The sequence below is a fragment of the Myotis lucifugus genome, unplaced genomic scaffold, assembly GCF_000147115.1.
Source record: "Myotis lucifugus unplaced genomic scaffold, Myoluc2.0 scaffold_8, whole genome shotgun sequence".
Classification (NCBI taxonomy): Eukaryota; Metazoa; Chordata; class Mammalia; order Chiroptera; family Vespertilionidae; genus Myotis; species Myotis lucifugus.
Window position 1 is genome coordinate 11,655,657 of NW_005871056.1, and position 13,887 is coordinate 11,669,543.

The 13,887-nt window shown below is 39.7% G+C and overlaps 1 protein-coding gene and 1 pseudogene across 9 annotated transcripts in view; one reads left to right on the forward strand and one right to left on the reverse strand.

Moving 5' to 3' along the window:
* The window catches only part of TFDP2 (transcription factor Dp-2), a 117,947-nt gene that overhangs the window by 91,029 nt on the left and 13,031 nt on the right, over positions 1 to 13,887 (reverse strand). For 4 of the 9 annotated variants that reach the window (XM_023749597.1, XM_023749607.1, XM_023749605.1 and 1 more), the window contains exon 2: positions 6,240 to 6,308. The exons of 4 other annotated variants lie outside the window; for them this stretch is intronic. The gene's annotated coding sequence lies outside the window, so the exon portion shown is untranslated. Of the gene's footprint in view, positions 1 to 1,108; positions 1,145 to 6,239; positions 6,309 to 13,887 lie in introns of those variants that run through there. One more of the 9 variants, XM_023749598.1, reaches the window with a different exon arrangement.
* On the forward strand, positions 4,487 to 5,169 carry LOC102419561 (annotated as a pseudogene).

Sequence of the window (13,887 nt, forward strand, 5' to 3'; positions counted from 1 at the left end):
CAGGAGCTGCCCCCTGGTGGTCAGTGTGCTCCCACAGTGGGAGTGGCACTCAGTTGACAATGGGCGCCGGGCGCCAGCCTCATGGCTAGTGAGCACAGGTGCGGCAGCACAAGCCTCTCCTGCCTCTATTGCAGTGCTACTGAGTGGTGGCGGCAGCAGGCACAGCGGTGCCTGGCCCGGTCTCAGGCTCCTCCCTGGCCGCCTGCTGCTTTGAGTACTACTACATCCTTTGGGGGATGTTGGACTGCTGGTTTCAGACCGATCCCCACAGGCCATCAAGCCAAAACCGGCAGTCCGACATCTCCCAAGGGGTCCCAGATTGCGAGCGGGCGCAGGCCAGGCTGAGGTACCCCACTGGTGCATGAATCTGTGCACCGGGCCTCTAGTGAAATATAAGCAGACATTGTTGGGCTGGGCTACCAGATTTGGCTTGTTTTTTCCCTTCTCCCCCTTTCTTCATGTCCAGAGTATGGTTGTAATAGCATATAGTCCATGCATATGCTTCATTACTATATTTAGTATTCATTTGTGTATTAAATTTCTTAAGGACTGTGTTATACAGTGGCACTGTGCTATTTTCCCAAATAAAAGATATTAAGAGTGTTACTATTTCAGCACACTATAGAGATTGGCTACCAATAAAAATACTGCTTTAGCCCTGGCTGGTATGCTCAGTGGTTAGAGCATTGGCCTGCACACCGAAGGTTCCCAGATTCGATTCCGGTCAAGGGCATGTACTTGGTTACAGATTGGATATCAGGTCAGAGCAGATGTGGGAGGCAACCAATCAATGTGTCTTTCACATTGATGCCTCTCTCTCTTTCTCTGTGTCTTCCTCTCTCTCTCTCTTTCTCTCTCTCTCTCTCCCTCCCTTCCCTCCCCTCCCCTCCCCTCCCTTCCACTCTCTCTCAAAATCAATGGGGAAAAACTATCCTCAGGTGAGGATTAACAACAAAAAATACTGCTTTAGCCACATAATTTTGTTTAGTACTGTATTCCCTTTGTATCTTCTCTCCAGAGCTAGCACAGATTGGAACTTCTAAATGTTACCTAAAAGATAAATGTTTGAAAGAGACCCAAAGTGCATGAATTTCTTGAGCAAATTTACCTTAATGTCTCTGTGCCTCAACTTTTTCATCTGCAAAACAGTAATAGTTTATCTACTTAATTAAATGAGTCAAGGTATGAAAAATAATTAGGATACTGACTAGCACAAGGTTAGCACTCAACTCATGTTACGGGAAAAAAGCAGTTCATTGATTTCTCGTGACAAATTAAGGTTTTTTTTCCGCTAAAATAAATAATACACAATTTACACATAGTGCAAGTGAAAAATACCACAACATAAATCCAATTTAAAACAGGAAAAATTGTGGTTAAGAAAAACTTCTAAAAGTAACAAGATTAGGCAGTAACTTCATCCATTAATTTATTTATTCATCCAGAAATCACTGAACATCCATTATGTGTAAGGCACTAAATCCAGGTACTGGAGATATCCTAGTAAATGAGAGAAACAGCATAAACCTTCAAATGTAATTTAAATTATATAAAGTTACAGTAAGATAAGTGTTACAAAAGGAAATGGGATTGTGACAGATCTGCTTCATTTGATTACAAATAAATAAGTATGCTATATTGGCTTTGAGTTAGAGCTTTTAACCTTTTAACTAAAATGTATACATTTCTAAGTATTTTTAAAGCTTTTGACTTTTACATTGTCTTTAAGCTACAAATTATTTGAAATGTATGACTTAAAACAAGTGTCTAGAAGTAAATAAACATGGCACAGAGCGTTTCAAGAAATTGCCATCTTTGGACAGCACCGGTAATTCTCAAAGATAAGCTAATGCATTATGTTTTACCCAGACTCAACTATTGTACACTTCTTCCTGCCACCAAGTTTTCTGTTGGTTAAAAAAATAAATCGGATTTCTTCTTCCACCTTCATGAACACATTATGTCAAGCTCAAAAAGTCAATCTATATGACCTCACCATCTGCCACGATCTCTTGTCAGTTTCAGACAATATAACTCCCACAGATGGTCTCAAAATGCAAGCCCTTTTCCTTTCCAACCACAATTTAGTAGTTCTGGCCACAAAGCCTTTTAAAATGGTATACCATTAATCAAAATACAACAAAGAAAAAAAGCAAAGTTATAAATACATTTGTAGAATTAACCATCACTTGAATCAGAGTTTGTAGACTTTCTAACACTGCTGTAAAAGATGCTACTAAAACTTTAATTCCAGCAAAGACAGTATATTTACGTGGAAGATATTATTAATTTTAAATACGAATTCATGTTTCAAAGTTTGGAAAATATACATATTTAGGCACTCTTTTAAGTGCTTCACATGTAGGATCTCACATAATCCGTTCCAGAACTCTATCAGGTAAATATACTATTTGCATTTTACAGATGACAAACGGAACTTTACAGTTGAAGTAATTTGCCCAGTTAACCAACTGTGTAAATGGCAATGCCAGAAGATCAACCCAAGAACTAGCAAAAAAAACACAAAGAAAACTAGCAGACATGTTCTTACCGACTACACTAAATTACCAAATATATCTGACTTGAGATACAATAAATTTATCCTCAAAATATAGCAAAAAATGTAATTATTATAATAAACCCATATAAAAGAATATCTTACTATACCAAAAGAAGCCTTCAGAATTTCATATAGAACAACTATATATCATTGGATCAGACTTTCACCCTTTTTATTTCCTTCTTTTATTAATTTCAGTATTAAATTAAAATTTTCTTAGTAACTTCATTTCTTTTTATAGTTTCATAGGAGTCCTTTACATCATTATATCATAACTGGAGGCCTGGTGCACGACATTCGTGCATGGGGGTGGGGGGATGTCCCTCAGCCTGGCCTGCACCCTTTCGCAGTCCTGGAGCCCTTGAGGGATGTCCAACTGGCGGCCTAAGCCATCAGTCAGACATCCTTAGCGCTGCCACAGAGGTGGGCCGCTGCGCTCGCCAGCAGTCAACCCAGCTGTGGCTGAGCAGTGCTCCCCCTATGGGAGCACACTGACCACCAGGGGGCAGCTCCTGGCTTGAGCGTCTTCCCCCTGGTGGTCAGTGTGTGTCATAGCAACCAGTCGTTCTGTCGTTCAGTCAATTTACATATTACCCTTTTATTATATAGGACTGATTGAACTAGTTCCTGGCTGATGAACACTTTACAGAATTCCTGTTTCTAAACAGTTGGCAGTAATCACATTTTAATGACTCAATCCTTCATATTTGATCTGGTCTCTGACTACCTCTCCAGGTCTGTGTTGAACCACTTTCCCATACCCTTCTCTGATCTAGTTCCATTGGCCTTTTGTCAGCTCCTCAAACACATGTCCTCCTGCCTCAGGGCCTCTGCACATGCTGTTCCCTTTGCCTGGAACTTTCACCAATGGTTAATTTCTCCTCCTTTGGATCTCCTCTCAAATAACACTTTTTCTGAGAGAACTGTTTCTCTCCCACTACCCAGACTAGGTCAGAGGTCTCTACTTAATGCTCTCCCCTACTTCCTCCTTTTTTAGTACACACCGGTTGTCATTACCTGTTTATTTGTGTAATTATCAAAATGTGGTCTATCTCTGCCAACTAAAATGTAAGTTCCTTGAGGGCAGGGAACCTATCTATTTTATCCAGTGTCTGGCATGTGGTTAGAACTCAAGTAATATTTATTTTTTGTTTTTAAAGAACTATTTAGTAAATTAATTATATAGTCAATGTTATATTTATTTTCACCCTTTAATAATGTATGATAATCCCACTTACTATGACTTGGCAACAGAAAATGAAAAGAAATGTAAACATTTAACACATTCACACATCTGAAATATCACTAAGCTATATAGCTGAATTTTGAGTATCACTTTCCTATCATGAACAAAAAGTGTTTTAGGACTGCCCTGGCCGGTGTGGCTCAGTTGGCTGGGTGTCAACCTGTGCACCAAAAGGTTGCTGGTTCGATTCCTGGTCAGGGCACATGCCCAGGTTATGGGCTCAATCCCTGGTGGGGGATGTGCAGGAAGTAGTCAATCAATGTTTCTTTCTCTCCCTCTCCCTTTCTCTCTTTCTAAAAATCAATACAACTATATTTTTATATTTTATGGGGGAAATTTTTAATAGGGTAAGCTTAATTTCGCTAATTTTAAGGTAAAATGAATAGTAAGCAAGAGTAAAATTTTAAAAACACTTTTATGTACTAAAAGCTGAAACCACTGACATTTTACACTTAAAAAAAATAATTGCTTTCATATTCATTGCTCACTTATTTAAATTGAAAAAGAATTTTTCCAGACTCTACAATGATAAAAACTGGTTAATATTACAAGCAATTAATGACAATTTTAACAGAGTCTTCTACATAAGTGCAGTGAATAATGAATCATGTTGTCTGAGCACTGCTCATTTGTTTATTATTCAGTCTTACTGCCTACCGCATGTCAAACCCTAGGCTGAGCATTGAAGACACAGCGAGAAACAATAACAGTCCCCGCCTCCATGGAGTCTGCACACTCACTAAGAAGGCAGGCGTTAGGCGGCCACCACCATGTTTGGCCGCTTAGTGAAGGGAAGCTGGTGCAAACAGCTGCACAGCAAATGGCAGACGATAAATTAGTTTTTGATTTGCCTGATTATGAAAATATTAACCATGTTGTGGTTTTTATGCTGGGAACAATCCCATTTCCTGAGGGAATGGGTGGATCTGTCTACTTTGCCTATCCTAATTCAAATGGAATGCCAGTATGGCAACTCCTAGGATTTGTCACGAATGGGAAACCAAATGCCATCTTCAAAACGTCAGGTCTTAAAGCTGGAGAAGGAAGCCGGCACCCATTTGGAGCCATGAACATTGTCTGAACTTCATCTGTTGCTCAGATTGGAATTTCAGTGGAATCATTGGACAGTCTGGCTTAGCAGACTCCTGTAGGTAATGCTGCTGTATCCTCAGTTGACTCATTCACTCAATTCACACAAAAGATGTTGGACGACGGCTACAATTTTGCTTCATCATTTGCTATCTCTCAGGCCCATATGACACCAAGTCCCTCTGGAACATTCATTCTAGCAAATGTGGTTCTGAAATGGTATGAGAACTTTCAAAGATGACTAGCATAGAACCCTCCCTTTTGGAAAACATAATTTGAATAAAATAATTTTTAATGGATTCTGAAATTTGTTATGTTTTGAAGATAAATGACTCCTTTTAAAAGCATGAAGTCAAGCCCTAACGGGTTTGGCTCAGTGGATAGAGCATCGGCCTGCGGACTCAAGGGTCCCGGGTTTGATTCCGGTCAAGGGCATGTACCTTGGTTGCAGGCACATCCCCAGTAGAGGGTGTGCAGGAGGCAGCTTGTCAATGTTTCTCTCTCATCGATGTTTCTAACTCTCTTTCCCTCTCCCTTCCTCTCTGTAAAAAATCAATAAAATATATTAAAAAAAAAAATAAAAATAAAAGCATGAAGTCAAAAGGATCATGAAGCCTATGTTTAAAAACTGCTTAGTGACTGTGTAGCTTAATTAAAAATAAATAAAAGAAAAACATTGAAAAATGAAAATATATTCCTCATTAATGAACTTTCCCCTTATGCTTTAAAAATTATTTGGAGGCGCCCTAACCGGTTTGGCTCAATGGATAGAGCGTCAGCTTTTGGACTCATGGGTCCCGGGTTTGATTCCGGTCAAGGGCATGTACCGTGGTTGCAGGCACATCCCCAGAAGGGGGTGTGCAGGAGGCAGCTGATCGGTGTTTCTCTCTCATCGATGTTTCTAACTCTCTATCCCTTGCCCTTCCTCTATGTAAAAAAAATCAATAAAATATATATTTTAAAAAAATTATTTGGAGGCAAAACATTTTGTTTTGGCAATGATTCATTTTTTACTTAAAAAGAAAGCATTATCACAAACAAAAAAAGAAGGCTGGCATTAGACAAAGAATTTCAAAATTAACTCTTAATGACAATTACTATATGTGCTACTACAGAGACAAAAAGATGCAAAAGAAAAATGTAACATAAGAGACTGGGATTCTGGTGGTTTTAGAGAAGATTTCTCAGAGGAAGTAAAGTTTGAGCTGAGCTCAACAAACAAATAAACAATGTAAACCACTGGCAAAGAGAATGGGGTACATCACAGCCAGAGGGAGCAGCCTGCACAGAATTGGGAAGAAAAGCACAAGGGAAATTCCAGGAACTAAAGGAAGATCTATGTACCTGAAAATGAAGGGCAAGAGGGAGGGCTTCTAAGAGATGAGGTTGGATGCCAGGTCAAGCAGGACATTACTTAAAAAAAAAAAAAAATCAGATTAGTAGGAAGCCTTGGAAAGATTTTAAGTAAAAAGCTGAACATCTAAACTAGAGAGAGACTAAATTGTGTTCACCAGACATTAAGTAAAAGTTATTTGCATCCTAATTCTTTAAAAAGCCAGCATTATCAGCCATCCTATCTAATAAAGAAGGAATATGCTAATTGACCCTCACACCATCGCAAAGATGGCGGTGCCCGCAGCCAATAAGGAGGGAGTATGCTAATTGACTGCCCCACCCTCAAAGATGGCAGCACCCACAGCCACAAGATGGCAGCACCCAGTCCCCTCAGCCCCTTGGGGCAGGCCCAGCCACTCCGCGCGCCTGCCTCTGGAGTCCCCCAGTCCCCTCAGTGCCCCAGCCGCCCAGGGCCGCCCGAGGCTCAGGTAACCAGGGCCGCCAGAGGCTTACGCTGACGGCAGTGGCAGCAGCAGAGGTGTGATGGGGGCGTCGCCTTCCCCTGATCGCCGGGTCACCTCCCACCCTTGAGGGCTCCTGGACTGTGAGAGGGGGCAGGCCGGGCTGAGGGACCCTCCCTTCAGTGCATGAATTTTCATGCACCAGGACTCTAGTATTCTATAATTCTTTAGTAACTGAAATACTCATTCATTTCTTAACTATTTTTTTTTAAATATATTTTTGATTTTTTACAGAGAGGAAGGGAGAGAGATAGAGAGTCAGAAACATCGATGAGAGAGAAACGTCGATCAGCTGCCTCCTGCACGCCCCCCACTGGGGATGTGCCCGCAACCAAGGTACATGCCCTTGACCGGAATCAAACCTGGGACCTTTCAGTCCACAGGCCGACGCTCTATCCACTGAGCCAAAGAGGTCTTGGCATTTCTCAACTATTATCAGGTAAGTTTATATTCACCATTTACCTAAAAAACAACCTTCACCCATTGCAACAACACTCAAAGCTCAGAAATAAGCAAAAATAATATTCCCAGCTCCTAAATTAGCTTTCACAAAACCCATACACTAGTCCAGCCGTGGGCAAACTACGGCCCGCGGGCTGGATCCGGCCCGTTTGAAATGAATAAAACTAAAAAAAAAAAAAGACCGTACCCTTTTATGTAATGATGTTTACTTTGAATTTATATTAGTTCACACAAACACTCCATCCATGCTTTTGTTCCGGCCCTCCGGTCCAGTTTAAGAAGCCATTGTGGCCCTCGAGTCAAAAAGTTTGCCCACCCCTGCACTAGTCAGTCACTTAAGACCTTAGGCCTTCCTTCATCTCACTGATTTTATTTAACACTTGTGGCCCAGTGCCTGGATTCGTGCACATTGAAAGGAAATTAATTAGGAGAAATATTTTAATATCACTATTCGCCCTTTCTCTATAATAGAAATGTCAACAAAAACAACCACATTCACAATTGACAATGACAGATCGAAATACTAGTACATTCATGCGATTGGCACCAGCGAGAGCTTTATATGTATTGTGCATGCGTGAGTCAACATTTATTTTTAAATTGCCAGTGCGGCCCTAACCAGTTTGGCTCAATGGATAGAGCGTCGGCCTGGGGACTCAAGGGTCCCAGGTTCGATTCCAGTCAAGGGCATGTACCTTGGTTGCGGGCACATACCCAGTGGGAGGTGTGCAGGAGGCAGCTGATTGACGTTTCTCTCTCATCGATGTTTCTAACTCTCTATCCCTCTCCCTTCCTCTCTGTAAAAAATCAATAAAATATATTTAAAAAAAATAAAAATAAATTGCCAGTGCGCATCATATGTACCGGCTGGTCGGTTGGACGTATGGACATACGATAGGTCAAATAAATTCTTATTAAATTTACTTGATTTTCAGGAATGAAGCAAATTAAACTCAGTAGAAAGGGAATAAATGGTCCAGGCTCAGATGAGTACATTAGCTTAATACTGTTTAGTATTAAGCTGACAACTGTTAGCTTAATACTAAAGAAAATTAGACACAGAATTATATTTCACCAAGTATATCCACAGAAGTAGAATCCTTCCCTCATTCCCAGGCAAAACTGGATTAATGACATGTTCCTATACATGCTTCCACAAAAAAACCTAAGGATACTTTTGTTTCAAACACTGTCATAGATTATAACATTTATTATTTGTTCTTAATTATTGAAAATAAAAGTCTAACAAAGAAAACTTATTTCTGCCCTGTCCAAAGAAGCAACATTAGAATCTAAGAGATCGTCCAAATTTAGAACAAAATCACACTTCAAGATCCTGCCAAAAACCTAACAAAAGGTTATTTGATCAAACAGTACAAGCCAAATTTTAAACCATTCATTCACTTACGCACAATGACTACATGGATTACATCATTTGCTGCACATATGCTCTTTAGCAAAATCTCATTTCCAGATCAACGTAGCTTTAGATTAGAAATACAAATGTTAAGATTTATCCTTACTTGATCTATCACAACAAGGATACATGAGTTTTTAAAATATCATTTGGGTGTTAATATAAATTTGCAGACAAAGTACTATACAACGAACTATGCAAGCATAAAATATTCAATTTATCCAAAAGTCCAAGAAGAGAAAAATGAAGACAATAAAAAAGAAGTAATTGTGAAAAAAAAATAGTGTAATTTCTAATTCTCATTTAGAATACCACCGTACTTATGTAAGTACATAACCTGTATTCAAATGAAAATGAAACAATTTTATAATTAGCATCATCATAAGAGCTATTTACTATGGTAATTCCTCAAATAACCTTATAGATATTATCTCCATTATACAGGAGGGAAAATTGAGTCAGAGAGTTTAAATAACTTGTCCAAGGTCATACATAAGCAAAATTTACAATAAAGTTTAAGTAAATGAGATGTTACTATATACATGTTCCATACCATAAAAAGATCAATTCCAATTTTGCTGTGGAATTCATTTATTAGTGGAAATTTATATTATTTATAAATGTTGGAGAATATAAATTATTTTATGTATACTTTAAAATTATCTTAAAAAGACTTCTGGCCCAGCTGGCGTGGCTCAGTGGTTAAGCATTGACTTATGTTATGTGTACTTTACATAATAAAAATTTTTCTTTAATAGAAAATAAAGTAGGGAATGAAAAAGAAAAAAAATGTTTATGTGAAAAAATAAGCAATAATAGCCATACAAATTCTGGAAACAGAGTACGGATTAGCCCCTTCCAATTATTAAAGTAAGTTATAAAGTTATAGTAATTAAAATATTACACTTGTTAAATGAAAAGGCATATAGCTTGATGGATAGAAAAACAAGTCTAAGAAGAGACCCAAATCCATAATATGTATCAAAGTTCAAATCAGTGGGTTATAATTGGTTTAGGTGGATTATTCAGTAAGTAGTACTGAGAATTAGTAACCACCTGAAAAAAAATTAACTGGGGCCATAATTTACCCCTCATTCAAAATAAATTCCAAATGGATCAAAGAATTCAATGCAATTTTTTAGGTTACTAGAAAAAAACATGGGAGTCAGATTTTTTAATCTCTGTGTGTGGAAAACTTTTCTAAATATAAGTCCAAACCCAGAAGTCATCAAAGAAAAAAACTGATATGAGTATAATGTATATATAGATATAGAAGAAAACAACACAATGCAAGTCATAAGAAAAATCTACTGGAAAAAAGTATTTGTAACTCACATTCCCAGATAAAATTACAGAAACAGTTTTTAAAAAGCCAGAAGATGGCGATATTACTTCATTACAGCCTCACTGGTACCAACAACTAAGCTGTCATCCTTTGTCAGTAAGGAACCCGTTTTCCTCTTTGTGTCTCTTGTTGCCCTTCTCCATTCCCTCCTATATTTACCTATCCTTCTACTCTTCACTCGTGATATAAAACTGAAATAAATATTAGTAGTGGCAAGGGAAGATAGAAGAAATCCTGAATTTATAAAAATATTTATAACAATACTATTTTTTAAAAATATGACATAATTAAATGTAAGATAAGATTATCTTTGTTAAATATCCATTCTCTCCTAAAACTACACTAAAATGATGCTAAACGCCTCCTGCACACCCCCTACTGGGGATGTGCCTGCAATCAAGGTACATGCCCTTGACCGGAATCAAACCTGGGACCCTTCAGTCCTCAGGCCGACGCTCTATCCACCAAGCCAAACCGGTCAGGGCAACAATACTATTTTTAAGTGAATATGACATAATTAAATGTAAGATAAGATTATCTTTGTTAAATATCCATTCTCTCCTAAAACTACACTAAAATGATGCTAAAAAAGGATAAATTCATAAAAAAAATATATAACATGAAAGGAGACAACAGCTGATGAGAGATCTTATATATAATAAAAGTGTAATATGCAAATCGACCAAACTGCAAAACTACTGATCGGCGGGGGGCGGGGCCGGCGAGCAGGCGGCGCCAGGCCAGCCAAGGCATGTGCCAGCAGGTAGAGGGAGGGGCCAGCAATCAGGGGTCAGCGGTGACCAGCGGCCGCGAAGGGGCAATTGTGGGGGGGGGGGGGGGAGGGCCTGCTGCTTGCCAGGCTTCCAGCACTGTCCTCTGATCAGCCTGCCTGGTTGCCTCCTGCAGAGGGAGGCCAGACTATGGCTTAAGCCTGCTCCCATGGGAAGTGGGCCTAAGCCGTCAGTTGGACATCCCCTGAGGGCTCTCGGACTGCAAGAGGGTGCAGGCCAGGCTGAGGGACCTCCCTCCGCCACCGAGTGCACAAATTTTCGTGCACCAGGCCTCTAGTATAAATATAACACTTTGTTGGCTTTGTAAAACAGAACAAGCCAACCCCATGCATGTGAGGGCAGGTGAGGGTATGAAACCAGTAAGAAGCAAGCACAACAGAAAGGCTGAAGAATCTGAAGGTAGGGGTCAAAGTTGGGCTGAAAATAGGAATACTGGTTGAATGTTTGTAAGGAACAGTTTTCACCCAGAAGCCTTACCACGTATCCAAGAAACTGTCTCTCCTGAACCCTAGCGAGAGACAAGTGGTTTACTTTCTTAAGACACTAAACCAGATAGAATGTAGAAACCAGGTACACACAGGGGTTGTCTGTCATATCATACCACACAGAGATTAAAGATTTACATGTTGAACAGTGGACCCCACCTCTGTCCCTCAAATCAGCTTCCAGAACACAGGCCATTCAAACAGGGGGCTAGGACTTTCTTCCACGGGAAATGTGACCCACGGGAAAAGACCTACAACCACTCAATACCCTATGATAAGATTTGCAGTTAAAGAAATAAACTCATAGATACAGAGAACAAAATGATGATTGCGAGATGGGAGGTGGGTTGGGGGACTGGGTGAAAAGATAAAGAGATTAAGAAGTACAAACTGGAAGTCACTAAATAGTCATGGGATGTAAAGTACAGCATAGGGGATGTAGTCAATATATTGTAATCACTATGCATGGTGTCAGGTGAGTACAGAACTTACTGGGGTTGTCTAACCACTGTGCTGTACACCTGAAACTAATACAATATTGAATGTCAAACTGTAATTGAAAAAAATTTTAATAAAAAAAAAAAAAGACTTGCCGTTAACTCCCCATGGACAAAGTTTTTACTCGGGTTTTTACTGCCTCACTCTTTAATCTGAACAGATACTCCAAGTTTACTGAACAATTGAGGAAAGCCTCTCATATGAAATGAAGAGACCAACTTAACAAAACAGCAGTAAACCAAATTAATAAACAAAATAGAAAGAAAATAAAAAGGGGGGAGAGGGAGAGAACGTAAAGGAAGGGTTGGAAATCCCCACGGAGTAGAACAAGTTGTTTGGGGTCTTTTAAAAATAGATTTTTATTGATTTCAGAGAGGAAGGAAAGGGGAAAGAGAGATGGAAAATCAATGAGAGAGACTCATTGATCGGCTGCCTCCTGCACGCCCCCTACTGGGGATCAAGCCCACAACCAGGCATATGCCCTTGACCGGAATCAAACCTGGGACCCTTCAGTCCACAGGTCGACACTCTATCCACTGAGCCAAACCGGCTAGGGCAGAACAAAAAGTTTTTAAAAAACTGAAAAAACCCCTGACTGGTTTGGCTCAGTGGATAGAGCGTCAGCCTGCAGACTGAAGGGTCCTGGGTTTGATTCCGGTCAGGGGCATGTACCTTGGTTGCAGGCACATCCCCAGCGGGAGGTGTGCAGGAGGCGGCTGATCGATGTTTCTCTCTCATCGATGTTTCTAACTCTCTATCCCTCTCCCTTCCTCTCTGTAAAAAATCAATAAAATGTATTTTTTTTTAAAAAAAACTGAAAAAAAAATTAGAACACCAATCCAGAAGGTACAACTAAAAAGAAATTCCAGAAAGGAAAAAGAGGAAAAAAGGAAGGAAATGATACCAAAAAACAACATTTTTGTTTCTGGCAACATAGTGAACTAAATAAACTTTATCTTAGCAAACCATTTAGAAATATTAGATAAAGTAAATATTCCCTCAAATGCTGAGCTCACAAGAAAACAAAGCTTCAGCTGCCATGGGGGAATTTGTCAATATAAATAACCCAAAACTTTGGCTTTTAATAATTTAGAGTGACAAGAGACATGAAAGTAGAGTTGGAATTGAGGCTCCTACCTTCTTTCACACATTTTCAGTGAAAAAATGGACTAAAGAAGGGGAAGGAGGAAGTTAGCCATCAGCAACCTATAATAATAAAAGCATAATATGCTAATTAGACAAGATGTCCTTCCAAACGTCCTTCAGGACGAAGCCGGGCTGCGAGGGCCGAGGCAAGCAGCTGGGGCTGCGAGGAAGCCCAGGTCCCGGGTGCCAGGCAGCCATCAAGTTAATCAAGAGACAAAGATAAACATCACCAATGATTAAAACATAATGCAATGAACCCCTTGGTATGATGCCCTGTGAAAAACAGAAAGACATTATTTTTTGTGATAGTTTTACTAAAAATGCATAACCACCTCCACCAGTGACAACAACAGACAAACTCAAATAGATGAAAATTCTGAAAATTTTATATCAGCACTCTTCAAAAGTGTCAAGGTCATATAACAAAGAAAAATTGAAGGCTGTTAAAGAATAGAGACAACTACCTAGCCAACGTGGCTCAGTGGTTGAGCGTTGACCTATGAATTAGGAAGTCACAGTTCAATTCCCGGTTGGGGCACACGCCCAAATTGCAAGCTCGATCCCTGGTGTAGGGTGTGCAGGAGGCAGACGATTGATTGCCTCTCATCATTGATGTTTCTGTCTCTCTCTCCCTCTCCCTTCCTCTCTGAAATCAATAAAAATACTTTTTAAAAAGAATAGAGACAACTAAGGAGAGATAGCAAATAATGTATAATGTGGGATCCTGAATAGAATCCTGTAACAGAAAAATGTCATTAGTGAAAAAATTTGGTGAAATTCAAATAAGGTCTGGCTGGAGTTGAGTCAACAATATTGCACCAATGTTAACTTCCTGCTCTTGATAATTACCCTATCTATACTAATAATAGAGGAATATGCAAATTGTCCAGGACTTTGTCACAGTAGCAACCGAACACGCAGGCTGCGTAGGGGGACAGGGCCGGCAGGGGGATTAGTGGAGGGAACGATCCAAACGACTTGAACAGCAGGCT